The sequence below is a fragment of the Nicotiana tabacum genome, chromosome 14, assembly GCF_000715075.1.
Source record: "Nicotiana tabacum cultivar K326 chromosome 14, ASM71507v2, whole genome shotgun sequence".
In the NCBI taxonomy this organism is placed as follows: domain Eukaryota; kingdom Viridiplantae; phylum Streptophyta; class Magnoliopsida; order Solanales; family Solanaceae; genus Nicotiana; species Nicotiana tabacum.
This window is the reverse complement of record NC_134093.1, coordinates 66,136,664-66,155,918: the sequence shown is the minus strand read 5'-3', so window position 1 is coordinate 66,155,918 and position 19,255 is coordinate 66,136,664. Positions and strand designations below refer to the sequence as shown.

Below are 19,255 nucleotides of genomic sequence, written 5' to 3'. Positions count from 1 at the left end.
ACGCGCCCCCAGCATTTCCAATTCGAAGTAGAAGTGTTAAACCCGCCCCATACAAACCCAAATGGATATAAATACATCCTAAAACGTCCTTTTGAGGGGAGACACTACTTTGGAGGAAGAGGAAGACTTTTAAAAGGCAAAAACACGCTTGGAACAAGGAGAAGGATTCAACTTCACATTTTCCCTCTTTCTTCCTATTTTCCATGGTTATGAATTTTATTATTGTAGTTTTACGTACTATTATGAATAACTAATTTCTTATCTAGGGTTTTGATGGAACCTTTTGTAGGATAAATTTTTGTTACGTTTTTATGTAATTTAGCCTTTGGATTTCTCTACTTGATTAACTACGTGCTTATTTCAGTTGATTGAATGACCATCGATTGACCGTTCCTATTTATTATGTATTACTTGGAAAAGGATACATATTTAGGTGGTTGTTAAACAACGTCACTCCTAATGTATGTGAGGAATCAATACGACTGGTTTAAAAGTGAGTTTAGGAATAACAAAACCTTAACGTCATAGTGAGCGGTGAGATAGTACCAGCTAGCATAGTTTGAAAAAATATGTCTAGTATATTATTCTAGTTGCTCGAGAGAGAATTACGACACCTAAAATGCTCACGATCAGTAGAGAATACTTAGGCGAAATTGTAGGAAACGTAGCGGGAAGGATTCTGACAATTGAAAAAATCATAACTCTAGGCCTTCTTAATCTTGTCTCCGACTTTTAGTCTTCCTAATTAATAATTTTTATTGCTTTTAATAGTTGCTAGTTAATTAGTTTAAAATAAGAATCACAGTCGTGATTGTGAACAGTTATAGCTAAACCTTAGTTCTCTGTGGGATTCGACTTTGGACTTTTAGACCGGATTATATTTACAACGACCGCTTATCCTATTTAGGACTAAAGTTGGACAAAAAATTATCAAATTCAGTAAATCGTGGAAGAAATTATAGGGCGTAATACAAAACCTTAACAATGTCATGTCACAAAGAAGACGGAGTGTGTAGAATGGTTGACCATGGTTGTGCCTTGTTAACAAGATCGTCACTCTACTGAAAATAGAATAACATCTATCTTAGTGTTTGATCAATACAGTGCCGTGTAAAATGAGACAAACAAAGTAATATTTACTGTTACTTGAAATTTCTCAATAAAACGTGCGCGTAGACTAGTTTATTTCAAAAGCAGAATAACATGAGAAATCTATAATTTTGAGGAAGGTTTGCTTGAACTCCGACCAGCAATGAACTCTTGCAGTTTCTTAAAGTGATCCTTGGACATTCCATCGTAATAATCGTGTGCCCTCTCCTGGAAATGACAATAAAGCACACACATCAGTATATTAAGTTGCAGGTAGTGCGGCTACATGGTGATTGCAAGATTTTGTACAAGTATTCATTAGTTTCTAATTTTTGACATGGCACTCTGACGATAACAACCTCAACGCATCCAGAAGAGGTGAACTAACAAGATTAAGTGGATCACTTAAGTTGGAGAGTAACTTGGATACTCGACATCCATTTTTCCCTTTTTTATTTTATCTCGTCAACAGTTCTTTGCAGCTAGAAGATTTCACAAGACAAGCAACACAACCAAGAAAAAGAAGCAGAGAGAGAGAGAGAGAGAGAGAGAGAGAGAGAAGAGCAACACAACATTGCGACAAGATATTGCATGGGCTTGTAATACAGAAGCAACCACCAACTTCACAATGTAAGGTGAATTACTACATTTGAGGGTATGAACACCATAGGGAATAGCCACACCAGAGACTAATAATCAACCATCGATCTTGATGTTAGACAAATATCAGATTCTTCATGCATGATTTAGGATTAACTTTAAAAAGGTGCAACCACCTGAATTGGTTTCTCCCTTTCCCCCTATTTCAATCTCAGCTATCTTTTTTCTTCAAGGGCTGTTGGATGGGTTCTTATCTGGTATTTCGCGAGGTCATTTTTTTTTTTCCGGTGAGAGAACTGGAGGGTGGATGGGGCTATGGGTACTAGGAAGAAGCGATAGACTGTTTTTCCAGAGTACTTCCCTTTCTTTCTAATTGGTATTAGCATCTACTATACCTGCAATGCATGCATGGGTTCTCTTTTAATATAATACTTAACAGATTTAGATACAGATAATAGGCAATAAGTTAAAATTAGACAGGATGGGCACTGCTTCAAACAAGATGTACAATTAGCTTGTAAACCGTAACAAAAACAGGAGATGTTGTTACCTTCTCAAGAGCAAGGGCTCGGGTCAAGTCTTGTTTGAACCCATCATTGATTACTGCCTTGTACTTCAAAACCAGGTCGTGGTTGTTCTTGATGATGGCTTCTGCTATTTGCCTAGCTTTCTTCAAAAGTTCACTTCTGTCTACAACATAATTTACCAAACCCCATCTCTCAGCTTGTTCTGCGCTGATAGGCATTGCAGTTAAAGATGCTTCACGAGCTCGGCTGGGTCCAATAACACGAGAGAGTTTCTGAGATAGACCCCAAGAAGGAAATATCCCAAACCTGCATCACAAAAGCAAAGACACTCTTGTCAGAAAATCATCTAGAAACACATATGAAGCTTAACATTAATATCACAGAACTTGTATACAGATTGGGTTCAAGTGTTTAAGTAGCTTAGAACTCAAGTAGAACAACTGAAAATACCATGAACACTTATAACTTTAGGTAGATCAGGTTTTTCAAGGGGTTGATAGCCTCAATTAACTTGTAACTCAGACGCTGACGGGAACTCTCTGTATTCAATAGAATTTTCAGCTTAGAATTTATACAGCTAAGGACTTTGTCTCATTTTAATAGCGGCTTACATGGGGCTAAAGTCCACAGGTGACTAATGATTGGTCAAATGCAGAGATTTCATTTTAGCACATAAACAATAAGCTTAAAACTTAAACTACTCTGTAAGTAAAACTTAAAATCAACTATGAAACTGAAGCACAGTCAATACTTTAAAAATCAAGTTCAAGAACGAAAAGTAGTAAAGCTAAATAGCTTGGTTTGGTGCTAACTGTCAATACAGAAGTACTAGTTAAGATACAATTGTAAGCACAATTTTGCAGGAAAACCAACTCCTATCTGGTGTAATCTAAGCTTCTTAAGACACTAATCAAGCTATGAATCAAAAGCCAACTAGTTTATTTTCCAAAATTTTTATGGGAAGGCTCAACTAGTTGAATTGAAACCTGAGAATTGAGATGCTCAGTATGGGGGAGAACTCATTCAGCCTAGTCATAACTTACTAATTAAGAATCAAGCTAAATCCAGTCTCAATTTCTCCAATATAGCATGACTTAAGGTAATAAAGCTCACTTCTTAAAAATCACCACCATCCAGCTTCGACAGTTCCATTATCCAAATATATCCTAACATTGATCATATGTTTCTTCATCAACAGAGTAACATCATAAACAGAACCGCCCAAATAAGTAAATTTAGAAGAAAAAAACCATTCTTTTTTCCATATTACTATCAATATAGCAAAAGCAAAAGAAAAATTCCGAAAAATAAGACAAACCTTGCATGAGTGTCCAAGAATTTAGCATCATTAGAGGCAACCAACAAATCACAAGCAAGAGAAATCTCAAAACCAGCAGTCACAGCAAATCCCCCAATAGCCCCAATGATGGGCTTCCTACAGCGTTCCATTTGCGCCACCGGATCAGTCTCCACATCCTTCACGTCACCCTTAAACACGTCCTCCGCTGCCGTCAGGTCAACGCCCGAGCAGAACGACCCGATCCGGTGAGTATACTGACCCGAACCGAATCATCCGCGTCCAAGGACTTGAAAATTCGAGCAAGATCAACCATCATCGACTTAGTCAGGGAATTTAGGGACTTGGGTCGGTTTATTGTGACCCATGCAACCCCGTCGGATTCCCGATTCACCAGTATCAGATTTTCCTTTGATGATTTCTCCATATTCTTGATTGTACTCTAAAAGTGTATTTGCGAATTGTATAGTAATTAGTAACTCGTCCTAGGGTACATCCGTATAGGAAGAAAGGAAAGATTGCGGTGTACTTGATGGAATAATGTCATTGAAGTGTGTGCCATATCTGTAGGTGATGCGTTGGGTTTCTTAATTGACTAGATGCCGCACGGGCACAATAAATTGTGTTGCACTAGGAAAAAACATAAACCGCCAAAATTTAAGAAATTTTTTCGCAATCTAAGCATCAATAAGTATTTTACATGACAACTTCATAAATACATCTTCTAGCAGAAAGCTATCAATTTGGACCGATAATCACGTTTAACCGAAATCTAAACCAATAATTTTTCATCGTAATTGATATTAAATGCCAAAGAAGACTTACCTTCTATATAGCATCTCCACCTAAAACAAAATCACCTATTTTTATGTGGAAATCTCGTTGTTTCCCAGCCTAGGCAATTCATTCCAAAATTATAGGACAATAATAATGAATTGCGAGCAAAATAAATTCTCCAATCATTTTCACAGCATAATTTGAAAATACTTGCAATATATTTTAAACCTACAAGCATAATTTCAGTATGATTCACTCTCCATAGGACATAGATAATTCCCAACAAGTACCATAAATATAATTTCAGTATGTTTAAGTATAATTTATTATATTCACAGTAAAATTTATGATATCCATAGTATTTTTTTTATTTTAATATAATTTTTTGTATACGTTAGTATAATTTCAGGATGATTCGATTCACCCCATTGGACCATAACTCCCAACGAGTACCACAATATAATTTTAGTATATTTAAGTAAATATTTTATTATATTCACAATATAATTTCAGTATAATTTATTATATTTACAATATAATTTTTATCAAATTTATGATATCCATAGTATAGATTTTAATCTAATTTTATACCCACCGTACAATTTCAATATATAATTTCAGTATAATTTACTATATTCACAATATAATTTTATTATAATTAATTATATCGACATTAATGATTTTCAAATACATGAAACCGGATTACAAATTGAAACCAAATATGATTTGAACAACGAATTATATATAAGCAAGACGTGATACACATAATTCCCCTAAAAAATTATACCAAATATATATAGTGAATAATTAAATATGTAGTATTAGTTTCATAATGATTAGTGAATAAAATGAGTATAACGGTTAAAGAAGAGAAAGAAATCTAATGAAAAATAAGAGATTATAAGTGAATCCTTAATTTCAAATAGGAGAAAGAGAGAGAAAGTGAAAAGACAAATATCCCATAATTGATGCATTTTGTCTACTCATTAATTATGTGCATAAACTCTATCTACCGTTAGTGTAAAAATGTTTGCCATTTATGGAATAAACAAAGAGTAGTATTATTTTATTAAATATTTTTTAGAAAGTGCTCACCTATGTATTTTTCCCATCCAAGATGTCTTTGAAAGTTAGGATTTTTACGCAAATAGACGGTCGATTCACTAATTACTTCTCCCACTTGATTTATATATATTATACACTAATTATACATCATTATATTTATTGTACATGAATTATGTATTATTAATTCCTGAATTTTTTGTTTAAGCGAATTGGTTAGCGACTATTTAGATTAATTCTTCTCCTTAATTTTTTGCACTCATGTAGAAATTCAATTAATAACATTACTAATAAGATTATTTGACAGAATTATTATTTATATCTCTTAGTAAATACAACTAAGCATGGACACATGATTGTTATATCATTTATTAGACAACATATGTAACTTTGAAAAAGAAATTTAATATCTTCTTAATTTGTACCTTTTAAATTTTTTGAATTATTAATTATCATGACTTATAATACTTTTACATATATTTAAATATATAGTTTTTATTTTAAAAAACTTAAATATTTTATTCCAAATTTATGGTCAAAGTTAAGAAGTTTAACTCTTAAATTTTGAAAAATATCATCTTTTATGGGATATATGGAGTACATTCCTTTCCATTATATTTTTAAACTGTAATAGATAAAGAATGTAAAATTAAGGATAAGGCTGTTTTGAATTATTTGGTTTACCTCCCTTTGACTATTAAAGTTGATATTGATTATAAAGTAAAGATTGATGTTTTTTCCTATTAATACTAAAACAAATATATGCTATTTTATAAAATCACAAAGCATAAGAGCTATAAAATTTAGAAGAAAGAAAAAGTGGCATGATATTTAATTCAGTGAATGAACAAGTTGAAGAAAAGGGTTAGATGAAATTAAGAATTTGGCTATTACTAAGTAGGTCCCACGGGTCAGAGGATGTACTCTGTGAATGGGTGCAAGCCGTATGTGTTAAAAGAAAATGCAATTGGGGCCCATTTGTTCTGCCAGATTTTCACGCGTCTGTAGAATTGAGCAAAAACAGTGTTGTTATAATGTCCAGCACGGAAAGGTACACGTACAGAACAAATGAGTATCAATAATAAAGATGCACAAAAATCTTGAAATACCGAAAGAAGGCCTTGGTTGACAAGCTAGCATTTCAGCTGCTTCCTCTTCTGGAAGAGGCAGCTTGGCGCTGTGGTTTTTTTTATCGGTAGGCATCTGTATTTGAATAATTTATACATTTTTAACATCACATCTCTAATACAAATCAAACTCAGTCTTGAAATGCTAAACTGTATGATCCAGTAAAACTTTGTAAAGAAAGAATTGAAAGCTTATATTAAAGATATTCAAGAAATTTTGGTGTATACGGTTAAAACCGGACCCACCCGATTTTACTATTTGACAGAGACCGGAAGATTACATCGAAGGACGACCTCGTAACGGAACAGACTAAATCACGAGGACTAGGTACCAAGTTCAGAACTGAGGTACCTGTCGAGATCGAGGCTAGTAGCGATCGAAACCAAATGAGACAGACATCGAGCAAGATCGAAGATAGCATAATAACAGAAATGCGAGATATCCGTGACCGGTCGAAGATCACAGCGTAAATCTCGGTGACTGGTCGAGGATCGTGGCGTAAATCTCGGAACGGATCAAATCAGAAACGGTTAATTAGCTAATCATGAGATTTCCTTATGTAATTAGAACTATACCATAAGTGGGATTCCTCTACTATATAAAGGGGGCCCTAATCATTTGTAGAGGACGATTCACGGAGATAAAAGCAATACAATTTTCTTTCTCGTTTATACGATTGTTCATCAGTTTATTATATTTTAATTGTTCTTGCATCAACCAGTTCGAGGGTATCCAGACTCGAGGGCTGAGTTCCATTCTAACACTGGTTTGCTTTACTTTATAGTTCATTTCTGTTATTGATCCTCATATTTATCAATTGGTATTAAGTGAAATCACGTATTCTTAGAACCGCACTATAAATTTAATTGTTATCTAATTTTAAGGGTAAACAGTTTGGCGCCCACTGTGGGGACTAGGATAATAGTGATTGCTTAATACTGATTCCGATAACACACAATGCTTTACACTTGTTCTCGTAAGAAACTTTATTTTCAGGATAAACATGTCAAACTCACAAGCAACGCCTACACATGGTGACAACAACCTCGGATTTCATGGGAAAAATGACAACATTGCCGCCCTGGGAATCGAGGTGCCTCAGGCCGACCTCGAGGGAGCACCAATTGCAAATCTCGTCGATGTCAGTTCACATGTCGCCCTAAATGCATATTTGGGCGTTGAGCCTGAAGGTAGTATACGCAGGGAAGTTCGATCAGGTGGTCGAGGTACGCAGGGCGGAGAAGATGGTGGAGTTAGCCTCCAATTGATATTCGAAATGTTACAAGCTCAACAGGCCGCTATAGCACAACTACAAAATCAACACCGAACACCGAGTAGGATCGAATCAGAAGTCGTTCAAAGGACCGAGCCTGTGCCGGAAAGGTTGAATGCTAACGAATCGGGGACTGACCCTGCTATTATGAAAATGTTCGAGGAGCTCACTAAACGGATTGAATCGGGAGAAAAGAAAATCGAGGCAAATGACAAGAAAGTAGAGACATACAACTCCCGGGTTGACCAAATACCGGGGACACCGCCGATTCTAAAGGGTATGAATTCAAAGAAATTTGTACAGAAGCCTTTCCCTCCAAGTGCGACACTGAAACCCATTCCGAAGAAATTCCGAATGCCAGAAATTCCTAAGTACAATGGGACCACTGACCCTAATGAGCATGTCACTTCTTATACATGCACAATAAAAGGGAATGACTTGGAAGGCGATGAGATTGAATCTGTTTTACTGAAAAAATTTGGAGAAACCTTGTCGAAAGGAGCAATGATATGGTACCACAATTTGCCGCCTAATTCTATCGATTCCTTCGCCATACTTGCAGACTCCTTCGTAAAAGTACATGCCGGAGCGATAAAGGTTGCAACTAGGAAGTCGGACCTCTTCAAGGTGAAACAAAAAGACAACGAAATGTTGAGGGAATTCGTATCTCGATTCCAGATGGAACACATAGAACTACCATCGGTCACAGATGATTGGCTGTTCAAGCCTTTACTCAGGGTTTTTTCGGTGGCATCACAACAGCTAAAACAGAATTTAATTGAATATCCAGCGGTAACCTGGGCCGATGTACATAATCGGAACCAGTCAACGATCAGGATCGAGGATGATCAATTAGGGACCCCTTCCGGTTCCGTTTATCCAAACAGGCCCATCGGCAGAACTCAAAGGGATATCGACAGAGAACCCCTGTCGAACAGAGATCGGTATCAACCATACAACGCAGATCGTAGAAACAGCGGCCCAGGACGCAATCCCATCCGAAATGATCGAAGGAACGATTGAGGACAGAGCTCTCGAGGGCTCATGAGCAAAAGTGGCTTCGATAAACATGCCGATCCCACAGAAGCACCACGATTATCAGAATACAACTTCAGCATCGATGCATCAGGTATTGTGTCAGCCATTGGGAGAATCAAAGATACTAGATGGTCCAGACCCCTACAAACCGATCCATCACAAAGAAACCCCAGTCAAATATGCAAATACCATGGTACACATGGTTATAGAACCGAAGACGATAGACAACTAAGGGAGGAGGTGGCTTGTCTATTCAACGAGGGTCACCTTCGAGAATTTTTGAGTGACCGAGCTAAGAACCATTTCAGAGACAAGGATGCAAACAGAAAAAACGAGCAGGAAGAACCACATCACGTGATTCACATGATCGTTGGCGGGGTCGATATTCCACAAGGGCCCATGTTCAAACGCACTAAAGTATCAATCACCAGGGAAAAACGAACTCGAGACTATGTGCCAGAAGGCACTTTATCATTCAATGATGAGGAAGCAGAATTGATCTCACAACCCCACAATAATGCTTTGGTAATCTCTATCCTTATGAATAAAATTCAGGTTAAATGTGTTTTAATTGATACAGGAAGCTCGGCCAATATTATTCGATCGAGGGTCGTGGAGCAGCTCGGCCTACAAGATTAGATCGTACCCGCAACTCGGATTCTCAATGGCTTCAACATGGCGAGTGAAATAACTAAAGGTGAAATCACCCTACCAGTAAATGTAGCCGGGACTATTCAAGAAATAAAGTTCCATGTGATCGAGGGCGATATGAGATACAACACACTGCTCGGAAGAACCTAGACTCATAACATTAGGGCGATCCCCTCAACCCTTCACCAAATGCTGAAGTTCCCAACACCGGATGGAGTAAAAACGGTGTACGGGGAACAACATGCTGCAAAAGAGATATTCGCGATCGACGAAGTAATACCGGTATCGTCGCTTTCGTCAACAAAGGGATCGGAGTCCAAAGGAAAACAAGAAGCTAAATAGCAACCACAACCGTCAGCCTCGACTCAGTCGGAGAAGCAGGGAACGGACGAGGACGATAACTACTGTATCCCCCGATCCTTCATAATTCCCGAGGATTCCGACGCCACCAAATCGACTGTCGAGGAACTGGAGCAAGTCATATTGATCGAGCATCTACCCGATCGAAAGGTATACCTGGGTACGGGGTTAACCCCCAAGCTCAGGGAAAAATTCATTAGATTTCTTATCGATAATATGGATTGTTTTGCTTGGTCCCACCTAGATATAATAGGGATCCAGCCGGAGATCACTACACATCATCTGAGCTTGGACCCGAAGTTCTGCCCGGTAAAACAAAAGAGAAGGCCTCAGTCCGAGGTAAAACATGCATTCATCAAGGACGAGGTAAACAAGCTTCTCAAAATAGGATCCATTCGGGAGGTAAAATATCCCGAATGGTTAGCAAACGTAGTCGTAGTCCCTAAAAAGGGAAATAAACTTAGAATGTGCGTAGACTATAAAGATTTAAACAAAGCATGTCCTAAAGACTCTTTTCCTCTGCCGAATATCAATCGCATGATCGATGCCACGGCCGGCCACGAGATCCTTAGTTTTCTCGATGCCTACTCTGGGTACAATCAAATACAAATGAACCCGGAGGATCCGGAAAAGACTTCGTTCACCACTAAGTACGGTACCTATTGTTATAATGTAATGCCGTTTGGACTAAAAAATGCTTGTGTCACTTATCAACGCTTAGTAAATCGAATGTTCGAAGAACAAATAGGTAAATTAATGGAAATTTATATTGACGATATGCTAGTTAAGTCCCTAAGAGCAGAGGACCATTTGACACATTTGCAGGAGACCTTCGATATACTAAGGAAATACAACATGAAGCTCAACCCGGAGAAATGTGCATTCGGGGTCGACTCGGGCAAGTTCCTCGGTTTTATAGTATCAAATCGGGGAATCGAAATCAACTCCGATAAAATCAAGGCAATCGAAGACATCACGGTCGTGGACAATGTTAAGTCCGTACAAAGAATAACAGGGCGCATAGCCGCCCTAGGCCAATTCATCTTGAGGTCTTCAGATAGAAGTCACAGGTTCTTCTCACTGCTCAAAAAGAAGAACACTTTTGCATAGACCCCGGAATGCCAACAAGCATTGGAAGAATTAAAGCGGTACCTCTCGAACCCGCCACTGCTTCATACCCTGAAAGCGGACGAGCGACTCTACTTGTACTTAGCAGTTTTGGAAATCGCGGTAAGTGGGGTTCTAGTTCGAGAAGAGCAAGGTACGCAATTTTCTGTTTACTATATTAGTCGAACTTTAGGTGAGGCCGAGACTCGGTACCCACACTTAAAAAAAATTCGTGCTTGCCCTAATAAGCGCCTCTAGGAAATTAAAACCATATTTTCAGTGTCACCTGATCTGCGTGGTGACTACTTATCCTCTTCGCAATATTTTGCATAAGCCCGAACTTTCGGGCCGATTGGGCAAATGGGCCGTCGAGATCAGTGGGTACGATATCGAGTATCGACCCCGAACGACCATCAAGTCTCAAATCTTAGCGTACTTCGTGGCCGACTTTACGCCATCCCTCGTACCCGAGGTCGAAAAGGAACTATTAATAAAGTCGGGTACATCATCTGGGGTGTGGACCCTCTTCACAGATGGTGCTTCAAACATGAAGGGGTCCGGGTTAGGCATCGTTTTGAAGCCACCCACGGGTAATACAATTAGGCAAGCTATCAAAACTGCCAAGTTAACTAACAATGAGGCCGAGTATGAGGCCATGATTGCAGGTATCAAGATAGCTAAAGGTTTGGGAGTAGAAGTCATCGAGGCCAAATGTGACTCCTTGCTTGTGGTAAACCAAGTCAACAGAACCTTCAAGGTTCGAGAAGATCGAATGCAGAGATACTTGGACAAACTACAGGTGACTCTATATCGATTTAAAGAATGGACTCTACAGCATATTCCTCGAGAACAAAACAGAGAGGCCGATGTCCTCGCAAATTTAGGGTCATCAATCGAAGACGACGAGATTAGCTCGGGGACTGTCATACAATTTTCAAGGTCAGTAATCGAAGAAGGCCACGCCGAAATCAACTCCACTAGTATGACCTGGGATAGGAGGAACAAATATATCGAATACCTAAAGAACGGGAAGCTTCCATCATACCCTAGGGAATCGAGGACTCTACGTGCGAAGGTCGCAAGATTCACATTGGCCGAAGACGGAACATTGTATAGAAGGATGTTCGATGGACCATTGGCAATATATTTGGGACCAGGAGATACCGACTACGTATTACGAGAAATCCACGAGGGCACCTGTAGAAATCATTTCGGTGCCGAATCATTGGTTCACAAAGTCATCAGAGCAGGATACTATTGGGCCGATAAGGAAAAAGATATAAAAGAGTTTGTTCGAAAGTGCGACAAATGTCAAAGGTATGCGACGATGATTCACTAACCCGGAGAGCAACTCCACTCAGTCTTATCTCCATGGCCATTCATGAAATGGGGAATGGATATCATCGGCCCTCTACCATCGGCCCCAGGTAAAGCTAAATTTAAATTGTTTATGACTGACTATTTCTCTAAGTGGGTTGAAGTCGCAGGCTCTCGAGAAAATTAGAGAGAAAGAAGTCATAGATTTCATCTAGGACCACATTATATGCCGATTCGGGATACCTGCCGAGATCGTATGCGACAATGGAAAGCAATTCGTCGGCAGCAAAGTGACAGTTTCTCGAAGATCACAAAATAAAAAGGATCCTGTCGATGCAATATCATCCTAGTGGGAACGGACATTCCGAATCGACAAACAAGACCATTATTCAAAATCTAAAGAAGAGATTGAACGACGCTAAGGGAAAATGGAGAGAAATATTGCCCGAAGTCCTTTGGGCATATCGAACATCGTCAAAATCCAGTACGGGGGCAACACCGTTCTCTTTAGTATATGGCGCAGAGGCTCTGATCCCGGTTGAAGTCGGGGAACTTAGCGTCAGGTTTCGATATGCAACCGAAGAGTCAAATCATGAGGCTATGAATACAAGCCTCGAATTGCTAGATGAAAAACGGGAAGCCGCCCTCGTTTGGATGGTCGCACAGAAATAGCGGATCGAAAGGTACTACAATCGAAGATCCAATCTTCTACACTTTAAAATCGGGGACTTGGTTCTGAGGAAAGTCACCCTCAATACTCGAGATCCAAACGAAGGAAAACTTGGCCCCAACTGGGAGGGACCGTATCAGGTCCTCGATATCATTGGAAAGGGATCCTACAAACTTGGCACGATGAATGGCGAACAGTTACCAAACAATTGAATATATCACTCCTCAAACGATATTACTGCTACGGTACGACCTTCTCCATTTTTATTTATATTTCATACTAACCATTTGCAGGTGTTTAATCAAAGACATCGAAGGATTCTTCAAACACAAAGTCCTTAGGTCTGAAAGCAAGCGTTGCACTCTTTTTCCCTTAGACCGATTTTTGTCCCAAATGGGGTTTTTCCGGCGAGGTTTTTAATGAGGCAACCATTGTTCGTGCTAACTTAGAGCAATTCAATAGTATCCGAGGCTCCTTTACAATCAAACTCGAATACTGGGGGCATCATCTCAGATAGAAAAATACTTCGTGCTGACAGGGTCTCGATAGGCAAATTTTGTAAGGGTCAAATGGTTGAACGAACCATGCCCATGTAGATTACTCGAGCCCTAATGGCAAACATGTATGCATGTTAATCTATTGAAAAAAGTATTTTTCCTTGCCGGATATTTCATGCCTTAGAGAAATTTTTACTTTACAATATCGTGCTTGTGATCTATTGTGGAAACTGGCTTAACGACCGGTCACAACTAAAGTTCGAACAATTTACCCCGCAGTCGGGGACCGCCATCAGAAAAATCGACATGATCGAATTACTAAAACCTCGAGATCGTAAGATCTTAAAAAGGCAACCGTCGATTTTAAAGGCCACGGCCACCCCACTCGGGGACTGATACTTCGAACAAGTTCGAAGTATAACAGGGGAACAAGCCCAAAGACGAGTACCAAGTTAAAGGCTATGGCCAAATTAACACGGTTCAGAGATGTCCGATTTCCGTTATAAAACAGGCATTCGAATATTTTCATAAACTGGTTAAAAAGGCTACCCTCGGCTGAATTACTAAAGGTTTCGATAATATCGACCCTCGAAAACCCTAACGGGTACAAAGTCGTTCGAACTCTCGAGCAAATTCTTTATTTCATGCTAAGGCACAACAGATTTTATATGATTAAACAATAAACTTTTCAAGCCGAAAAGGGGGAGAAAGCCATTCTTTTTTACTATGGCCGTATCGGCCTAATTCAAGAGCCTAAAGGGACATTTTATTTTTGAGTTCGAGAAATCATCCTCACTCAATTAAAACCTAAAGGTCACCCTACTCCGAGTTCGATCAAGTACTCACTCGATTATAAAAACTACACTAGTCCGGCTTCGATCAAATTGCCTAAGCCTAGAACTTATGAACAAAATTTTCATAAGGCATGAATGATCCAAAATTTTCACAAGGCAGAAAATGAAATAAAGACAAGTCGGAAAGAGATCTTTATATATATGAGAATATTTACATGGTCCGATCAGGATCCTACACAAAAAATCAAAAGTAAAAAATCCTAAGGTTCCTAATTTTCTCCGAGGGTAGCTTCTTCTTCATCGAGGTCTCTCCCGCTCTCGGACCCACTCTTGCTCTCAGCGTCATCATCAACATCGGAGGAGGCCAACTCTCCAACATCAACTTCATGCTCTCTAGCCTTTATTATCTAATCGGTAAGATCGAAACCTCGAGCGTGGATCTCCTGAGGGTTTCCCTCCGAGATTGGTATTTGGCGAGTTTAGCAATCCAATATGCTCGAGTTTGAGTGGTCTCGACTGCCTCTTTCGCTTGGACTTGAGCGATTTTAGCATCAGCCCGGTAGACGGCCACGATCGCATCTGTCTCGGCTTTAGCCTTTTCAGCTTCAGATTTGGCCTTTACAAGTTTGGAAGCCAATCGAGCTTCGAGCTCCCCTATTTTCTTTTCCTGAGCCGAGCTCTTCTCCTTCATGCCTTGAAGCTGACTTTCGGCCGATGACAATTGGGATAAAGCAGTCTCTTTTTCTGCAGCAAAGCGGTCCATGCCTTCTTTCCACCCCAAGGTCTCCGCCTTCATCATATTGACCTCCTCACGGAGCTGCTCGATCTCTCTCGACCTTCTACTGCAGCTGTGAGATTGAAATATTAGCCATCGTTCCCGAATCGAGCCCATGAGCTTTTAAGATTTTTATTACCTGCTCGATCAGGTCAGTTTGATCTTGGTGAGCCTTGGCCAACTCGACTCGGAGGTCCTTGGTCTCCTCTTCTTTTTGCCCACAGAGAAGTCTAAGGGCATTTCTCTCCTCCGTGAGCCCTCAGAGGTCGGCCTCATACCGACTCATCTCAACTCGAGACCGAGAAAATGCTTCCCGATGAAGCGCTAAGGCCTACGCAGAAAGAAGAAAAGAAGTTAGACAAGAAGAGAAAAATGAACACAAGTGTAACATCCACAAGGGGAGTTAAGGTTTACCCGATTCAGAGCTTGCTGTGCTACGTTGAAAAGGCTCGATGCCTTGCCCGAGTCCTTCCTCGAGACCTCCAAGTCGCTCAGGCCGATAGCATCTTCGACCCAAGTAAAGTAATCACGGAAGGGATCTTCCCTTCTGTGGGCTACTTCAATGGAGAGGGTCTTCAAGGCCCGAGCCTCTTGAATCATCTCCTCGAAAAATGAGGGGAGCAGCGGGGAGCCTCCAATTTCTATTGCCCCAAGTGGATCACTTGGGGCGTTCTCTCCATCTCTAGGGGCCCCGAGACCAGCCCCTACAGCCGTACCCACCGTTGGCTCATTATGATGGGAGGCATCTTCAATCCTCGATGACTCGGGGACTTCGCCCAAGTCTCTTCCCGAGACCCCCTCATCTCGAGACGGAGTCTCTGCAGTCTTCACCGATTCAGTGGCTTTTGGGGCCTCGGTGCTAATTCCCACTCGGGCCACTAGCCCAGAGTCGTCTTCTTCCTCTTCTTCATCTTCATCCCTTAGACGCCGAACAAAGTCTTCTGTTAGGAGGATGATGTTCTTCCTCGGCTTACGAGCTGCCTTCTTCTTAGGTTCTGGATCCTCGCAGGTTGAGATCTTTTTCCTCTTTTTGTCCTTCGCCGGTTTCGGTGCCGGGATCGAAGTCTCCACCTCACCAGATAAGGGCCTCATGACAGTATCTTTGCCAAGGCCTGTATGAAAAGAAATTAAGAGACACTTTAACAAAATCATCGAAGACGTGGAAAAGAAGCTTACCATGAGTTTTGGCCTCCCATCGGCCCTTTGATAAATCGCGCCATGAGCGCTCGACATACGTAGAGGTTGAGGCCAGGTCCCGAACCCAGCTCTTGAGGTTAGGGATTGCACTGGGAATCCAAGCGATCGCTACATCACGGAAAATGATATCAATGAGAAGAAGTAAAGGAGCAAAACAATAAATAGGAGCTAACATTGGAATTGTACTTACGCTTCATATTCCATTTCTCGGGAAATGACATCTTCTCGGCCGGGATTAGGTCGGAAGTTCTCACTCGAACAAACCGACCCATCCAGCCTCGGTCCTTGTCCTCGGCTATGCTCGAGAACAACACTTTGGTGGCCCGGCATTGGAGTTTTATTAACCCGCCTCGATAGAGGCGGGGGCTGTATAACCTGATGAGGTGGTCGAGGGTGAAAGGCATCCCCTCGACTTTGCTCACAAAGAATCGGAGCAGAATAACAATTAGCCAAAAGGAAAGATGGATTTGGCCTAGGGTTAATTGGTATTGACAGCAAAAATCAACGACGACGGGGTCAAGGGGCCCCAGCGTGAAAAGGTAAGTGTAAACACTTAGAAACCCTTCCATATGGGTGGTGATATCCTCTTTGGGGGTCAGGATCACCACCTATTTTCCCTCCCAGTTGCAGTCTTTCTTTACCTGCTTAAGGCATCCTTCGGTTATCGAGCATATATACCTCGACACTGGCTCGCATCGACCAGGAATCGACGAGGCTTTATCAGTTTTAAAGTCGAAAGTGAGAGCGCACCCCCCGGGAACACACTCCTCAGGGCGCGGCTCCACCGGTGTTTTGTCGCCGGCCGGCCGCGATGAAGAAGCGTTTTCCTTTTGAGAAACAGTTTTTGACGTTTTCGCCATTTGAATTTGAAGTTAAAAATAGATGGAGATGATAAGATTTGATTTTCTAAGAAGAGGATAGCAGTGAGAATAGTAGATTTACAGATGAAGAACTTAGAATATGTAAAAAGCTTTGGAGATTGGAAATTTGAAAGTAAAAGTTTGAAATGGTGAAGAGAGGAGCTATTTATAGATTTCACAACGACGGTTCAAAATTAGCGGTGGCCGACCATCGACTGACGCGCATTTAATGCCTTGGTAACTGTACAGACGAGACATTTTGGTCACTTCCGTTGCTTACGTCACGAGGATGACATCATGACAGGTCGAGGTAGAAAAATCGAAGGCTCAATTTGTTTCTTGTCATTACACTCCAAAATAATAAGGGGACTATCTGTATACGGTTAAAACCGGGCCCACCCGATTTTACTATTTGATCAAGACCGGGAGATTGCATCGAAGGACGGCCTCGTAATGGAACAGACTAAGTCACGAGAACTAGGTACCAAGTTCAGAACCGAGGTACCTGTCGAGATCGAGGCTAGTAGCGATCAAAGCCAAATGAGACAGACATCGAGCAAGATCGAAGATAGCATAATAACGGAAAGGCGAGATATCCGTGGCTGGTCGAAAATCACGGCATAAATCTCGGTGACTGGTCGAGGATCGTGGCATAAATTTCGGAATGGATCAAATCAGTAACAGTTAATTAGCTAATCATTGGATTTCCTTCTGTAATTAGAACTATACCATAAGTGGGATTCCTCTACTATATAAAGGGGGTTGGGGGGGAGGGTCCTAATCATTTGTAGAGGACGATTCACAGAGATAAAAGCAATACAATTTTCTTTCTCGTTTATACGATTGTTCATCAGTTTGTTATATTTTAATTGTTCTTGCATCAACCAGTTCGAGGGTATCCAGACTCGAGGGTTGAGTTTCATTCTAACACTGGTTTGCTTTACTTTATAGTTCATTTCTGTTATTGATCATCATATTTATCAATTGGTATTAAGTAAAATCACGTATTCTTAGATACGCACTATAAGTTTAATTGTTATCCAATTTTAAGGGTAAATATTTGATAACATAGAGAAAAAACAGATGTTAGTATGATTGGCATGCTAAGTGAAATTCATAGGCTAAAATCCTTTGAAGTTGAGCAAATATACAAACTTAAATCATTTTTCCTTTCACTCTACTTTCAGATTCAATTCAAACACACATGAAAAAAAGAAAGTAAATTGAGATCTTACAATTTTGAAAATATAGTAATTCAGAATACCATCTTAACTCTAGAATAGAAATCAGTGCGATTAGATCACTACAAAAGATTTGCTAAATGACCGGAATAATGACCTTGACAAACATTTCATCTTCTTCAAAATACATAATATTCAGAAATTGACTAAGTAAATATTAAAAATTCGTATTCTAAACAACTACAATTCAGTGGGTGAAAGAGAAACATACAAGTAATTTGGCCGGAGGGTGAGAGATCGAACAAAGAAATAAAGGTATACGATGATATTTACGATCATCGAGAAACAGAGTAAAAGCGAGGAGAAAAGCAGAGCAAAAAATTAGATAGAAATTGAGCGGTCACCTTGTCCTTCTCATCCTCAAATTGCAGCCAGATTTCATGTGCAGGGCCTTGTAGATGCAGACACGTATTAAAATTGTATTACATGAAATGACCAAAAAGGGCCTTGTTCGGCAAGCTGGCAAGACAATGGCCAGCTGCTTCCAAGGCTCTTCTATATATTAGAATTTGTTATAAAATAAAGACTGTAAAGTAAAGACAAGTATAGAGAGAAACTAATATATTATTCAAACTTCAAACTTTTGTACATAATAAACTGAATTCTCCTCTATTTATAGAAGAAAGGAAGCTGCTGTGTAAGCTGCTACTTGTAAGTTACTGTGTAAGCTGATTGTAAGGTGCTGCTCTAAACTGTTGTGCCAGATATAGATAATCTTCTATCATGGGTAATATTTATCCATAACGGAGTACCGAAAGGATAAGCTTCTTCAGGAGGCTTATTTCCAATAGAGTACTAAATAGATAAATGTATTTATGGCGGAGTCTCATATGGATAAACTTCTTCAGGAAGCTTATTTACAATGGAGTACTAAATGAACATCCATAATATAATATATTCATAACACTCCCCTTTGGATGTTCATTAAAAGATAATGTGCCTCGTTAAAACCTTACTAGGAAAAACTCCGTGGAAAAAAATCCTAGTGAAGGAAA

At 40.0% G+C, this 19,255-nt stretch overlaps 1 pseudogene; it reads right to left on the bottom strand.

The window, feature by feature from the left end:
* Positions 1–1,063: 1,063 nt before the first annotated feature.
* LOC107765138 (putative enoyl-CoA hydratase 1, peroxisomal) lies at positions 1,064–4,204 on the bottom strand (annotated as a pseudogene).
* Between the last annotated feature and the right edge of the window lie 15,051 nt (positions 4,205–19,255).